The following is a 15315-nucleotide window of genomic DNA, read 5'->3' as shown; positions in this document are numbered from 1 at the left end:
ATTTTTCTTCTACGTTAAACTGGGCTTAGTTCACTTTATCATCACATTCTTCTATAGAAGATGACAACTTTTAACACAATAATCTTAGGCTCTGCAGAAGTGTATCTCTAAGAAAATAATATAACAAACAATATAAATTTTGATTGTGTATATTGAACACTAGGGCTCAGTACAACTGTGGTATATGGAAGAGAGAATGTGAATAAGAAAAACAGTGCTTAGTCCCTATACTCAAAGGAACTTATCATCCAGTAAAGGAAAAAGACAGGTTCAAACAAAGTTCCAGGTTCTTGGGTGTCAACAAGGTGAAAATAGAGAGAGAAGGGGGAATACTAGCTGTATGCTGATCACAGAATTGTTTTTAAATTTCCAGTGCGATATTGGTATGAATTTTGTACTGTCATGATAGAGTATTCTTTCAGGTGTGGAAGAGCAGATCTCTTTTAAATACTGAGCCATGGTACAACTGCTCTTCTTGGTTAGATTTCAGGAAAGCCAACTAGGCAGGAAGTCATGATGTATATATAATTTATAGTTCCAGCCAACTAATGTAATACATAGTTCAAGAAAATATCATCACTTTATTTACATCAAAAGTTCCGACTTTATCTAATATTCACAATTAATTGTTGGAATTTATCAAAGAAAAATAATCCAGTACACTTTCCTTTCGATATCATGGAGACCATGTAGTTAACTGATAGAACTCACTTTTCAACAAATTGAGGTTTTACTGAAACATGGTTCTGGCTTCATAGCCCTTCTTTCTTTTCCAATTCAATTTATGATTCATTTTGTGATCATGAGAAGGAGTAAACTAGCCCCATGTATCAATGGTTTATCAGTTATTTATTTTCTAATAATCAACGAATGAACTGAATAGACAGCTGGAAGATGGGATATAAAAATGCAAAATAGCAACAGAAGATGGGCTGTGTTCTCTTCTGTTGTGCCACTTGACACGTTGTATTTCCCTGGGCAAGTCACTTTATATGTTAAAAGAGATTCTGGTAAACATAAGATAGTCAACATTCCTCTGGCACTTCCATATGCTAAAAATAAATTAGATTAACACAGGATGGGAGAAAGAGTCTTTGTTTTTGTATTTGTTTTTTAATCTGGAGTGCAGAAAAACCTGTGTCCTAGGTTTGGTTCTGCCTCTAGGTAACTGTATGCTACTAAATATGTCTCTCTCTCCATTTTAAATACATACCTCTATCTCGTTTGTAAAGTAGATGTAGGACTAGGTGATTTCTCTAGTACCTCCTAGCTCAAAATTTTATTACTGAAAAAAAAAAATAGTGCCTCTAGGCTTCTAATTTAAATGCCAGGTTTCCACCTGATGTAAATTCAACTGTCTGGGTTATAAGCCAACTACAAAATAAGGTTTATAATGGAAACAGCTAGTGACCCTTGGCAGCATCAATGCTAACAGTTCCCGCTATAATATTCAGTTACCGCTCATATCCCTGGGCAGCGACTCACATGTTATGTAACAGTGACTATTGCAGGATTACCCAATCCTTTCACCTAACCCTAATTACACAGTCTGCTTGTGGCTCCTATAATACCTAGTTCTCTTCAATGACGCCCTCCAGTGTAGATGCGGCTGCCACCGCCAAACCCAGTTCTTGATGGTTTAAAATAACAGTTATGTGCAAATTGCAAATACCACCCTTTTTAGAGTACATTATTTTTGCTTTTCCTTCTGCTCCTTTCTAACTGGCAATGACTTCCTGCCCAAAATGACCTAGCACTAGGAAAAATTCTAACAAATAATAAAATGCTCCAGTACAGGTACAGTACATACCGTACTCTCGTTTACAGCACAGACCTAGTGAGAAGCTCCAATTGGAAAGATCAGAGGAAAGGAAGAGGGAGATGTTCCACGTTAAATACAACAAATTCTAAATTAAATAGGACTGACGCTTATTTTGGGCCTTCACATTTAACCTGTACTTTCTTTGTTAAGTATAAATGTTTTAACTCTCAGCAAAAAATATCAAATTTAGAAAATAAAGCATTTTTATTACAGAATTAATATGGAAAGTAGGCAAATACCATGTCTGATGCATAAAATAATAGACATTTCAAGATGTGCATATCATCTGAAAGTTTAGTAATTAGAAACATGTTCCTCAAAATATAACAATCCAAGAATATATTTCTCATAATATAATTTTTACTTCTTTCTAAAATGTTTATATTCCCATTTTAGAAAACACAGGTAAATGGAACAACAAAATACAAACCACAATAGTAATAATATATCAAATAATCTATTTTTTCAATGCATGTTTCTATTAACATGTCATTGTATTTATAAACATTACACTGTTTTTATCAATGAATGTCATAAATATTTATATTTGTAAAAGCCCTTTGTGAATATAATAAATTGTGTGTATTTTATTAATCATAATAAAATAAAATTCATACATTTTCTCCTTGTCTGAATTTTATTTTGTATCCAAATTTTGTCAGTATGAAGAATGAGGAAAACAAAAATATTCTTTTACAAACATTTTGCCTGTACTTTGGGTTACTTTATTTCTTAAACTACTAATACAGCTTAAGCCACATTCCTGAAGCTATTATATAGATTACCAACTAAATCTGAAAGATAGAGCTAAAATTTAAAATTTAGAACAAATCTCTATACATAAATGGAAATTCTAGTACCAAATTAATGTTTCACTATGAATCCAAAAACCACACAAGGTAAAAATAAAAATGAAACTGTTGATATGATGCAAAATTTTGTATACCTGGGTAATTTATATTTCAAAACAATGTTTAAAATATGCTAAATTCTAAAAAATATATGTAAAAAGAGAAAAATCATTTAATTACATGCATTGTGTTGAATGAAAACAATAGGTATAGTAAGATCTATAAGTGACAATTGTGATATGAAACGAAAACTGTTACTGAAACAAGAGAGTTCCCTGACACCCTGCACAGGATGTAAAATGGGGGTGTAGCTCGTCTGTTCGGTTGCTGCCTCCACTCAAACCTCTTACGGGAGGGGGAGCATGCAAATGGACAGGTGCAGGAGCCCAAGTGGGGCACGTGTTACAGTGCACCCATTTAGCCTTGCCATCTGTGGATGGCTTAAATGTTAGCCAGCTCAGTGGACACTCTACCTTTCTGCAAGGGTAGTCAGCCAGTATGACAGCTTTCTGTTTCCTGAGCTCTTGTCCAGCATCCTGGAGGAATCAAATCTCACATGGCCTTGGAGGATGAATGCAGGACTTTTATTGAGTGGTCTAAGAGGCTCTCAGTGGGATGGATGGGGAACTGGAAGGGGGATGGAGTGGGAAGATAATCTTCTCCTGGAGTTTGGCCGGTGGTTGAACTCATCTCAGTGTTCAGATGCTCCTTCTCTTCTCTCTTTTTCTGCCATACTGTTCTGCCATTTATCTGCTTGTCTCCTCATCTTCTGAATCTGGAGCATGGGGCTCAGGGTTTATGTGGTTACAGGATGGGGGGCATGGTGGGCCAAAAGGTAACTTTTTGTGCACAAAAACAGGAATGCCTGATCTCACTTAGGGCTATGGGTATTCAGACTTAAGGGTGGGGTCTCTGCCGGGGAGCCACCCTCTTTTACCCAGTATTTCCCTGTCTCCTGTTCATATCATTAGAAAAATGGGAACTTCTCAATACCCAAATCGCATATGCAGCCATATTCACAAGCCATTCTGTTGTCTTTTTAAAAGTTCTTTCTGCTTTACAATGAAAGAGATGCTTCTCCTCCATCTCAAGCTAATTTCTCCATTTACTCTCTGAATTCCAGCTCCTTCCTGCCTTCAGGAATTTTGCTCTGTTGATTTCCTGTGTGCTGTATCTAAAGTTCCTCACTCTATACGGGATTTTTCATTAACATTTTAATTGTGTACAAGCCCCTTCCATTTTTAAGGTTTTTTTTTTTTTTTTTTTTTTTTTTTGATCTCTAGTTATTACCTTATCTCTTTCCTCCCTTTTGAAAGATATTTTTTAAAAAATTAAGTTCATACATTCTGACACTTCCTTATTGCCTAATAATATCTCAGTTCACTGTCATATGACTTCTATTTCCACCATTCAACTTTGCTTGTTATCTCCTTGGTTTTCCCATCCTTTTTTTTTAATCTCTGATCAATATTTTTCTGTTTCTTTGGGTTTCCCTTCCTCCATTTGCCTGCACATAATGATGATTCTCAGGGTTTTGCCTTTTAAGCCTTTTCTGATTCTACCTAGTATCCCTGGGTGAGTTGATTCACGCCCATGACTTCAAGTATTTTTCATAGGCTGATGAATCTCACAGCTTTCTCTCTCGCATAAATCTATCTCTTCAGATCCAGAGCTGTATCTCTCTCTACCCATTATTTCAATCCACTTGAAGATTTTTCAGATACTTCAAGGAACATCTTCAAAACTGAATGCATGACATTCTGTTTTTTGTTTTTTGTTTTCTGTTGTTGTTTTTTTTTTTCCATTTTTTGTAGAGCTGGAGGTCTTACTGTGTTTCCCAGGCTGGGTCTTGAATTCCTGGCTTCAAGTGATCCTTTCACCTTGTCCCCCCGAAGTGTTGGGATTGTAGATATGAGCCACTGCACCTGGCCTGATCTTCCTCTCAATCTTGCTATTCCTGCTGGATTTATTTTCCCTCAGTGAACAGCACTATCATCCTTCTGGTCCCTCAAAGCAGAAAGAGAAACTTGGACATCATTCTGCTTTGGTTTCTCCTTCATACTCAGTTCTAGGTGGTGTTGGTCTATATGTAATTATCTGCAGGTAGGCTATAGCCCCCAGGGCTACACAGGTTACAGTTAAATGCCTATCCTATAACCCAAAAATATTATTATCTTTCCCCATCATAGCCACATAACATTGTTCAATTTGCCAATATGCATATCTGCATCTACTCCAAAACAATAAGCTTTATGTCTGTATTTTCTTTCTTGTATCCTCTGCATCTAGCAATGTTTACCATAGAATAAATAGCTGTTGAATAAACAAAAATTATGTTTTAGTTGTTGAGAAGAGCAGTAGTGATAATTTTTATTTTGAATAGCAAATGTTTATTATAAAATTTCTAAACATATCAAAGAATAAGAGATTTTATTCACAAGTACATGATGATGGCCTTTGTGGGTATCTACTTAATAAAATATGTTTCTAATTTTCTTAAACCAGATAGTCCATGCTTCTAAGTAGTTTGCAATTTACAATACATTCTTCTAAAAAGCTTCAGAAGTCTAGCCATACCTCTGTACCTTCAAAGAGTGGTTTCTTAGTTATAGTCTACTGAGTTTTGACCCATGTGACTCTGTCTCACAAGGTCCCGTTGAATCAACTCAACATGGATATTTCATCAAAAGTGGCTAGCCATAAACTTTCCAGAGGCTAAACAGATGGGCAGATACTGAAACTCTGTCCATTAAAATACTCAAATCCAATTTTTGCCTTTGGGAAGAGACATACAGTCAGTCAGTTATCAGTGGAAGGATTAGCAGAGCCAGATCGTCTGCCTGAGAGCCAGAGGGGACTGTTAGATTTTCAGTGACCACAGATCACATTCTTGTTATTCTTAATGGCAATGAACATAAGTCCAAGCTATGAGATTTTCAGTGGCCACAGATCACATTCATGTTATTCTTAATGGCAATGAACATAAGTCCAAGCTATGGGGTGCTGGGGTTATGTCCTAACAGTGTTCTTTCCTGTGTATGAGCAGGATTGGTCAAAGGCTGTCTTGCATGAGCTAAGCTAATCTTAGTTTAAAACTTGCTAGTTTTTACTATAATGCTTCATTCATGTCATAGCTTATTACTTTCTGTCTTTGAATTTTTAATACTGCATTTGTTAGTTAGACATTATCAACTTTGTAAATATATACTGGCAAACTTTTTTTATACTTTTATGTCACTTTTTCTTAGGTTATTGATGCATTTCCAGAATCTCTTCATTTCTTTGCATAACTGAAAATCCCAGGAGGAAAGATGCCATTTACAATAAGAATGTGATCAGTGTTACAAGCTTCCGTACCATGTCATTTTTTTTGCTTTTTCAACCTCAAAACTTGCCAGAGCAAGGACTTTGTCTCCAGAGCCAGGGTCTGTAGAGGCTTTCTCAAACTGGCTGAGTATAGTACCTGCATTTGCTGACAAGAAGGCCTCATTAGCCGCAGTTAGCTTTTCTCCAAGTTTCCTGAGAGCTGTTAGCATCTCCACTTTCTGCTGTGTGTACAGGTCTCTTTCCAGCTTTCCTACCATCAGATCTCTATCCATCTCTGCGAACCTTGTCCGAAGCTGACCTGGTTGTTTCTTTGCAAATAATCTGATGACCTCTGGGGTTTTAAAGGCCTGGCTGATAGCTGCCTGAATAGCCAACTGCATTCCACTTAGTTCATCTACCAAAGTCATATTTCCAGACATAATTTTCTTCAGTGAATCATTAAATTCACTTAGTTGCTCCAGAGTTTCCTTTTTGGTTTCTTCATATTCATCTGTATCAAGTTCCTCTCTGCATTCCTCCAGATCTTGTAATTGCTGCATTAGTCTATCCAACTGTTCTTCTAAATTCTGCTTTCATTTGCTTGTCTCTGTCTTTCCTCTGGAAGCCATTTTAATCTGTCTCTTAGTACTCTGATCTCGCACGGTGCTGACCGGTCTCAAATTGCAGAAACCTCCAGTTCTTGACGTTCCGAGTGTCATAAACTTGAGGAAAATGAAATTATTCATCAGGACTTCAAAAGGCTCAAAGTTCAAACCACCTGGGGGTGGAGATGGCTTCTTAGGTCCCCGGGATCCCAGCTGTGCCACTGGCCCGCCCGTGAGTCCCAGAGTTCAGGGCCAGGACCAAACACTTTTTTAGCATCCTTAAATACATTTCAGTTTTTGTTCACAATTTTATATTCCTGTATGTGCCATAGTTTTACTTTTCCTTAAGTCTGCTGCTGGAGCTGGAAAATCTCCATTTAAATCTATCTCAAAAAATTTAGTAATTTATCAATAGCATGTTTAAAAATTGAAATTTATTTTTACATTAAAAGATCATGTCTATCGATTTACTAGGGAAAAAATACCGATCTTGAAAAGCAAACTGATCCCACGAAGGGACCAAAATATATTTCCATCATCAGTAGAAATGAAGGAAGAGACTGAGATGCTTAGGTGCCCAAGCCATTCTTATTAGAGGTGCCCAGTACTGGCACTTAAGAAGATGGCTTTCTCTGCATGCCTCAGGCTTGACTCAGCACTGACATTTGCTGGCCAGGCAGCAGCACCGCAGAATGTTCACCAAAGAAAGTTTCCAGATTGACAGCCTGTAGCTAGAATCTCCTTACCATAGCAACCCTGGAGAAGAGCAGATGGTGGTTATAGGTCCCATGCCCTGCCTGCTCTTTACCTACCCTAAGATACTGCATTTTAGTTCTTTCAATTAAATTTGTATTTTTAGTAAGTTTAAAATAGACATGCAAAGATATTGCCTATTTCCTCCTAATTTGCTGAACTTGATGAATGACATTGGCTTAGGCTTTCTTTTTTCTTTCTCTTTTTTCTCTTTTTTTTTTTTTTTTTTTTTTTTTTTTTTTTTTTTTTTTTTTTGAGACAGAGTCTTGTTCTGTTGCCCAAGCTGGAGTGCAGTGGTGGTGCTATCTCGGATCACTGCAACCTCTGCCTCCTGCGTTCAAGTGATTCTCCTGCCTCAGCCTCCTGAGTAGCAAGGATTACAGGCACATGCCACCACATCTGACTAATTTTTGTATTTTTAGTAGAGACGGGGTTTCACCATGTTGGTCAGGCTGGTCTTGAACTCCTGACCTCATGATCTGCGCACCTCGGCCTCCCAAAGTGCTGGGATTACAAGCGTGAGCCACCATACCTGGCCTACATTTAGGCTTTCTAATTAAATTTTTGTATAGATATGGCTTTAAAAGAAGGGTGTGTTTGTGCGTGTGTGTGTGTGTGTGTGTGTGTGTGTGTTTAGAACTCTCTGATTTTGGTGAATTGTACGGGAATGAGAAGGAGAAGAACTAGTATTTGGTAATGAATTTTTAAATAGCTAGGGTACCCAGTGATAGAACCAATTGGAACATCCCTATGTCATGATTCTGAACATCTTTGCCTATTGTTTTATTGTGTGTGTGTTTTTTTAAATATGTTAACTTTTGTTAATTCATTTAAAAGCCTGCTCAAAAGTAACACTCAAAACCACTAAGACGTATATATAAATTGTGCGGTTGACTAAAATGAAATTGTTAGTTGAACTTGTAAAATACCAAATAGACTCCATTTAAGGATAAAACCCTCAATGGGAAACAGAGCCCAAACACCAACACTCACACTAAAGGAGCTACAGTTGGTAAACTTTTGCCCTTGTTTGGCACTGATCACACATTCCCAAAAGTTGTACAGCTTCATAGTAGAAATCAGAAGCAAACCAGCCTTAGACATTGGGTGATTTTCAACATTTTTAGGGCATGACAGACTGAAATGTAAGAGCATACAGTACAAACTGTACACTAATAAAATTTTGTCTTGTGTGTGGGTTGGAGTCATTAATTCTCATGGCTAGCCTAAGTTGTAATCACATTCTTGGGGTTTTTATATTTTCCTTTTTTAATAAAGGATCATCTTCTATTTTGTAGGTTTAATCTTAGAAACTTTAGATTCTAGAGAAAAAAAGTAGAAATAGTCATCATAATACAATAAAAACATCTGAATAAACCTTTGGCAAATGGAACACCATTTTCCAAATGATTAGTCAGAAGTCTGTCATAATTTGGATTAGATTTCTGCAGTAGACAGTGGTCAAAACAAAACAAAACCACCACCAACAAGAAAACACCAAAAAATGATACTGTATGTCCACCAATCTAGCACTATTTAGGCTTATCTTTGTGTGGGATTAAGTATGTCTATTACTCAAAGTGAAATTTTAAAGAAAGCTCTACAACCAAAGTGATGATATCAGTGATAAAAACTCTTCCTTTAATCATATCAAGGCTCATATCTTAATGTCATGTGAGTGCAGCAGCTGACTCAAATAACCAATAACCTAGAGTTCAGCTGCTCTAACTTTGTTGCAAGACAGTAAGATGAAGAAGAAAAAAAATGAAGTCCCTTATATCTCATGAGCAAAGCAACTTCTACACATGTTTGAGTCAGTTTCTATACAGATAGTAAGCTCCTAATCTACATCACAGAAATTAGGTTCTCACAAACTAAATATTTTCTTTGCTTTACTCCAATCACAGGGCAGCATATCTTTATAACTATGTTTATGTCTGAAAGAAACATAATTCTTTATCTAGTAGAGTTTCCACTGTGTGAATTTTGCTGATTGCAACCTCATGATGTGATCTGACATATTCTTCTTTCCCTTAAATTTATCATAAACTATCAATATGATTTAGAGTCTTAGTCAGATTCGTTTGATTTTTTTCTTCTTTTTGTCAAAATCTATCCATGAGTAGTGTTTATATACATATGTTTAAATATATAAATACACATATTTATATATTGTTTAAAGTTACATATATGTGTATACATGTGTATCTGTATATATTTAAATAATATATTTAGATTTGTATACAAATCAAGTACCTTTAGAACTCAAAGATTAAAGATAAAGATAAGGTTAAATGATACTTACATCATCATGATGTGTGGTCCTGCCTGGGCCACAGTTTCTTACCAATATTAAAAACTTCTCCAACTCCGAAAGTTTAAGACTGTGAGATCAGTGATCTCAGTCTGAGATGACCATATTCCAAAGCCATTTACTAACATACTTTTATTGCTCAAAGTTAGTTAGAAGGAAAGCCTGATTTTGATATACAATCAGGTCCATTCTCAGCAGACTGGAAACATCTCAGATAATTGAAGCACCTGCATTGTTCCCTTTGTCTTTGAATATTCTAGAACATTGTATTGCTCCGGCTCTTGTCCCATTTCCTAAAATCTCACTTGCTCAATTCTCCAAATAGGTCTTGCTAAGAAAATGCCTTTTTAATAAAGTGATGATGCCTAGCAAATAAAATAAATACAAATATTTGAAGTCAGACTAGTTGTTTTAGCACATTATAAAGAAAGTCAGCATCAGCTTCATTATTGCATTAACTTTAAACTATCTTAATCCAATTCTCATTTTATGAATAGGTCTTTGGTAAAATGCACCCATTTAAGCCATTTAATAATTTGGAACTTTAAAATATGTATTTATCCCTACTGGAAAATATTAGCTTTCCAAAATGCATCACTTTTAGAGTTTCTCATCCATAGATAAAAAATACAATCCAATCTCCCTCAACTCCCAGATACTGCAGTCATCACTTTCCAAGTACTACACAAGGAAGCAAATTCACTGAGTTTACTTCAGACCTGTCTTTACATCCAGTGTCTTAAGGGCAACATCACTTCATAGGTCAGAGGTCTGCTATCAGGGAATACACAGTGGACAGCCTACAGGACATAGTAGCCAGCAGGAATGCTCACAGACATCTGTTCAATACGTGGATAGCCTACAGGCTTGTTTATATTAAGAGCTCTTGCTGCTAGACAGCAGAAGTAACTCCTCTAGAATCCATTCCCATAATAGTCCCTAAGGCAATGATACACAGCTGTGGAGAGGAAACAGGCTCTTTAATTTGTTAACCATGCCCAGAAAAGAAGAAAACAAAATGCTCAGATGAGACTATAAAGATGTCTTTTAAGAATCTTTCAGAAACAGCTAAAAAAGCAATACAAACTCTCCCCCCACCAATCACATAAGATCATATCATCTAAAGATTCTGATCCCATAAAACTCCTGTATCCTAATTGCTGGAAGACATACTGTTGAAAGATCCCCTTTGGAAAAATTTATATGGTCAAGGAAAATAGGCCAGAACTATCTGGAAGACTGCTGTTAAGATAAGGACATCATTTCCTTAAATAAGGGTCCCAGAGTTTTGAAGCAGAAAATTAGATATTTTAATCAACTTCCACCCTGTGTAAGACATTTTCCAAAACTCATATTTTTAAAAGAGGGTTTCTTGTTTCTTGTGTTTTTAATGTACTTTCTTTTGTTATCAAGAAGTATTTCAAATACATGAAAATTAAGTATCTGGGACCAAGACAGAGCTACCCAGCTCTATCCACTTCCACCAGTTTGCCATACTTGCTTCAACTTTTAGGGTTTTCTTTAAAGCAATACTTATTATAAATGATTGGGGTTCCCTCTCTACCTCTCTCATGTCTTACGTTTTTCTTCCTCCCTAAATTCCCCAAGATAATCACCAACCTGAATCTGATTATTTATTTTTCTAATGCATGTTTGCATTGTTATAACATTACTATAGCACAATGTCCAATGCTGTTGGGCATGTTTTCATATTTCACATAAGTGGTATCATATTGTATATATCTTTTGGTAATGTACTTCCTTAATATTGTAGTTGAGATTTAATTAAATTTTCTTTTCAACTTTTATTTTAGATTCAGGGAGGTTATATGCAGGTTAGTTACCTGATACATTGTGTGATGCTGAGGTTTTAAATACAAATGATCCCACCACCCAGGTACTGAGCATAATACCCAATAGTTAGTTTTTTGCTACTTTCCCCCCACTCCAGTAGTCCCCAGTTTCTATTGTTGCCATCTTTATGTTCATGAGTACCCAATATTTAGCTCCCACTTATTTGGTATTCTATTTTTGTATTAATTCACTTGGGATAATGGCCTCCAGCTTCATCCATGTTGACACAAAGGACAGGATTTTGTTCTTTTTTATGGCTACATAGTATTCCATGTTGTATATGTACCATATTTTCTTTATCCCAGCCACCATTGATGGGCATGTAAGTTGATTCCATGTCTTTGCTATTATGAATACTGTTGCAATCAACATACGAGTGCATGTGTCTTTTTGACAGAATGATTTATTTTCTTTTGGATATATATCCAGTAATGGGATTGCTGGGTCATGTGGTAGTTCTGTTTTAATTTATTTGAGAAATCAAATATCTAGACTTCTTTACACAGTTGCTGAACTAATTTACATTCCCACCAACAGTGTATAAGTGTTCTTTCTCTCTGCAGCCTTGCCAGCATTTGTTGTTTTTTTGACTTTCTATTAACAGCCATTCTGACTAATGTGAGGTAGTATCCATAGTGGTTTTGATTTGCGTTTTTCTGATGATTAGTGATGTGAAACTTTTTTTCATATGTCTGCTTGTATGTCTTCTTTTGAGAACTGTTTGTTTATGTCTCTTTTAATAATTTGTATGGGGTCATTTAGATTTTGCTTATTCAATTGTTTAAGTTTCTTACAGATTCTGGGCATTATGTCTTCTCTGAAAGCATAGTTTGTGAATATTTTCTCCCATTTTGTAAATCGTATGTTTACTCTGTTGATGGTTGCTTTGGTGTGCAGATGCTCTTTAACCTAATTAGGTTCCACTTGTCAATTTTTGTTTTTGTGTAATTGCTTAGTCATATATTCTTTCCCAAGGCCAATGCCTAGACTGGTGTTTCTTAGGTTTTCTTCTAGGATTATTCTAGTTTGAGGTCTTACAATTAAATATTTAATTCATCTTGAGTAGCTTTTTGTATATGGTGAAATGTAGGCGTTCAGTTTCATTCTTCTGCATATAACTAGTTAGCTATCCCAACACCACTGATTGGACATTGATTGTCTTATACAGGGTAGAGTTTGATTGAAATATCTAATTTCCTGCTTCAAAACTCTGGGACCCTTATTTAAGGAAATGATGTCTTTATCTTAACATCAATCTTCTAGATAGTTCTGACCTATTTTCCTTGACCATATAAATTTTTCATTTCCCCATTGTTTCTATTTTTGTTTTTGTTTACTTTGTCGAAGATCGGATGGCTGCAGGTGTGTGACTTTATTTCTGAGTTCTCTTTTCTGTTGCACTGATCTATGTGTCTGTTACTGTAGCCGTATAGTATAGTTTGAAGTCAGGTATTGTGATGCCTCTAGCTTTGTTCATTTTGCTTAGGTTTGCTTTGACTATTTGGACTCTTCTTTGTTCCATATAAGTTTTAGAATAGTTTTATTTTTTCTGGTTCTATGAAAAATGACATTGGTAGTGTGATAGGAATAGTGTTCAATCTATTTGGGCAGAATAACCATTTACATTATGTTGATTCTTCCGATCCATGAACATAGAATGTTTTTCCATTTACTTGTTATCTGTTATTTCTTTTAGCAGTGCTTTGTTCTTGGTGTAAAGATCTTTCGTCTCCTTGATGAGATGTACTCCTAGGCTTTTTTTTTTTTTTTTTGGCTACTGTAAATGAGATTGTATTTTTGATTTGGCTTTCAGCTTTCATGTTATTGGAGTATACAAATGCTACTGAATTTTGTACATTGATTTTGTGTCCCGAAATTTTACTGAAGTTGTGTATCAGCTTCAGGAACATTTTGGTGGAATCTATAGGGCTTACTAGGTATAGAATCATGTCATCCATGAAGAGAGATAGCTTAACTTCCTCTTTCCCTATTTGGGTGCCTTTTATTTCTTTTTCCTGCTTGATTGCTCTGGTTAACATTCCAGTACTCTACTGAATGGGTGTGGTGAGAGTAGGCATCTTTGTTTTGTTCTAGTTCCCAAAGGAAATACTTCCATTTTTTTGCCTGTTCAGTATGATGTTAGCTGCGGGTTTCTTATAAATGGCTCTTGTTATTTTGATGTATGTTCCTTTGATGCTTAGTTTCTTAAGGGTTTTTTGTCATGAAACAATGTTGGATTTTATTGAAAGCTTTTTCCACATCTATTGAGGTTATCTTTTAGCTTTTGTTTTTAATTCTATTTATGTGGTGAACCCTGATTTGCATATGTTGAATGAAACTTGCATCCCAGGAATAAAGCCTACTTGATCATGGTGAATTCACCTGGCTAGTATTTTGTTGAGCATTTTTACATCTATTTTTATCAGGGATGTTGGCCGGTAGTCTCTTTACTCATTGTATCTTTGCCAGGTTTTGGTATCAGGATGATGCTGGCTTTATAAAATGAGTTAGAAAGGAGTCCTTCCTCCTCGATTTTTTGGGAAAGTTTCAGTAGAGTGGACACCAGTTTTTCTTTATATGTCTGGTAGAATTCTGCTGTAAAATCTCTCTGGTCTGGGTCTCTTTTTTTGGTAGGTGTATTATTACTGATTCAGTTTTAGAACTTAATATTCATCTTTTCATTGTTTTGATTTCTTCCTGATTCAATTTTGGGAGAATGTCTGTCTTTAAAAACTTATCTATTTCATCTAGATTTTCTAGTTTGTATAATAGAAGTGTTAAAAATAGTCTCTGAGGATCTTTTGTATTTCTGTGGGATCAACTGTAATGTCACCTTTGTTATTTCTGATTGTGATTATTTGAATATTCTCTCCTTTTTTTTCCTTTGTTAATCTATTTAGTGGTCTATCTATATTATTTATCCTTTCAAATAACCAACTTTGGGATTTTTTTGGTATGGATTTTGGAGCCTCAAATTCATTTATTTCTGCTTTACTTTTAGTTATTTATTTGCTTCTGCTAGCTTTGGAGTTAGTTTTTTCTTGTTTTCCAGTTCCTGAAGGTATGATGTTAGGTATTTATTTTGAGATCTTTGTAGCTTTTTAAGATAGGCATTTAGCACTATAAACTTTCCTCTTTACACTGCTTTTGCTTCATCCCAGAGATTTTGGTATGTTGTATCTCTGTTTTCAATTACTTCAAAGAATTTTTTTATTTCTCTCTTAATATCATTATTTACCCAAAAGTCATTCAGAAACAAGTTGTTTGATTTCCATGTAATTGTGTAGTTTTTAGAGATTTTCTTAGTATTGATTTCTATTTTTATTCCACTGTGCTCCAAAAGTATAGTTGGTATAATTTCAATTTTCTTTTAATTTATTGAGATGTACCTTATGGCTGAGCATGTAATAAATCTTGGAATATGCTCTGTGTGCAGGTGAGAAGAATATATATTTTATGGTTGTTAGGTGGAGTATTCTGTAGTTGTCTATTAGGTCCAATCAGTCAAGCATCAAGCTTAAGCTTAAGTCCAGAATTCCATTGTTATTTTTCTGCTTCGATGATGTAATGCTGTTAGTGGGGTGTTAAAACTCCTCACTATTAGTGTGTGGCTGTATAAGTCTTTTCAAGGTCTAAAAATACTTGTTTTATGAATCTGGATGCTCCAATGTTGCGTACATATGTATTTAGGCTAATTAAATCTCATTGAATTGAATCCTTCATATTATGTAATATCCTTCTTTGATTTTTGTTGTTGTTTTACTGTTGTCAGTTTAAAGTCTATTTCATCTGATATAAAAATAGCAACCC

General features: G+C 35.4%; 1 pseudogene; it reads right to left on the bottom strand.

Annotated features, from left to right (window-relative positions):
• Window positions 1-5996: 5996 nt before the first annotated feature.
• Window positions 5997-6807, bottom strand: LOC101039713 (protein LZIC pseudogene; annotated as a pseudogene).
• Window positions 6808-15315: the final 8508 nt, after the last annotated feature.

Source organism: Saimiri boliviensis, chromosome 4 (genome assembly GCF_048565385.1).
Source record: "Saimiri boliviensis isolate mSaiBol1 chromosome 4, mSaiBol1.pri, whole genome shotgun sequence".
In the NCBI taxonomy this organism is placed as follows: Eukaryota; Metazoa; Chordata; class Mammalia; order Primates; family Cebidae; genus Saimiri; species Saimiri boliviensis.
Note: the sequence above shows the minus strand (reverse complement) of the source record. Positions and strands in the feature narration are given on the sequence as shown.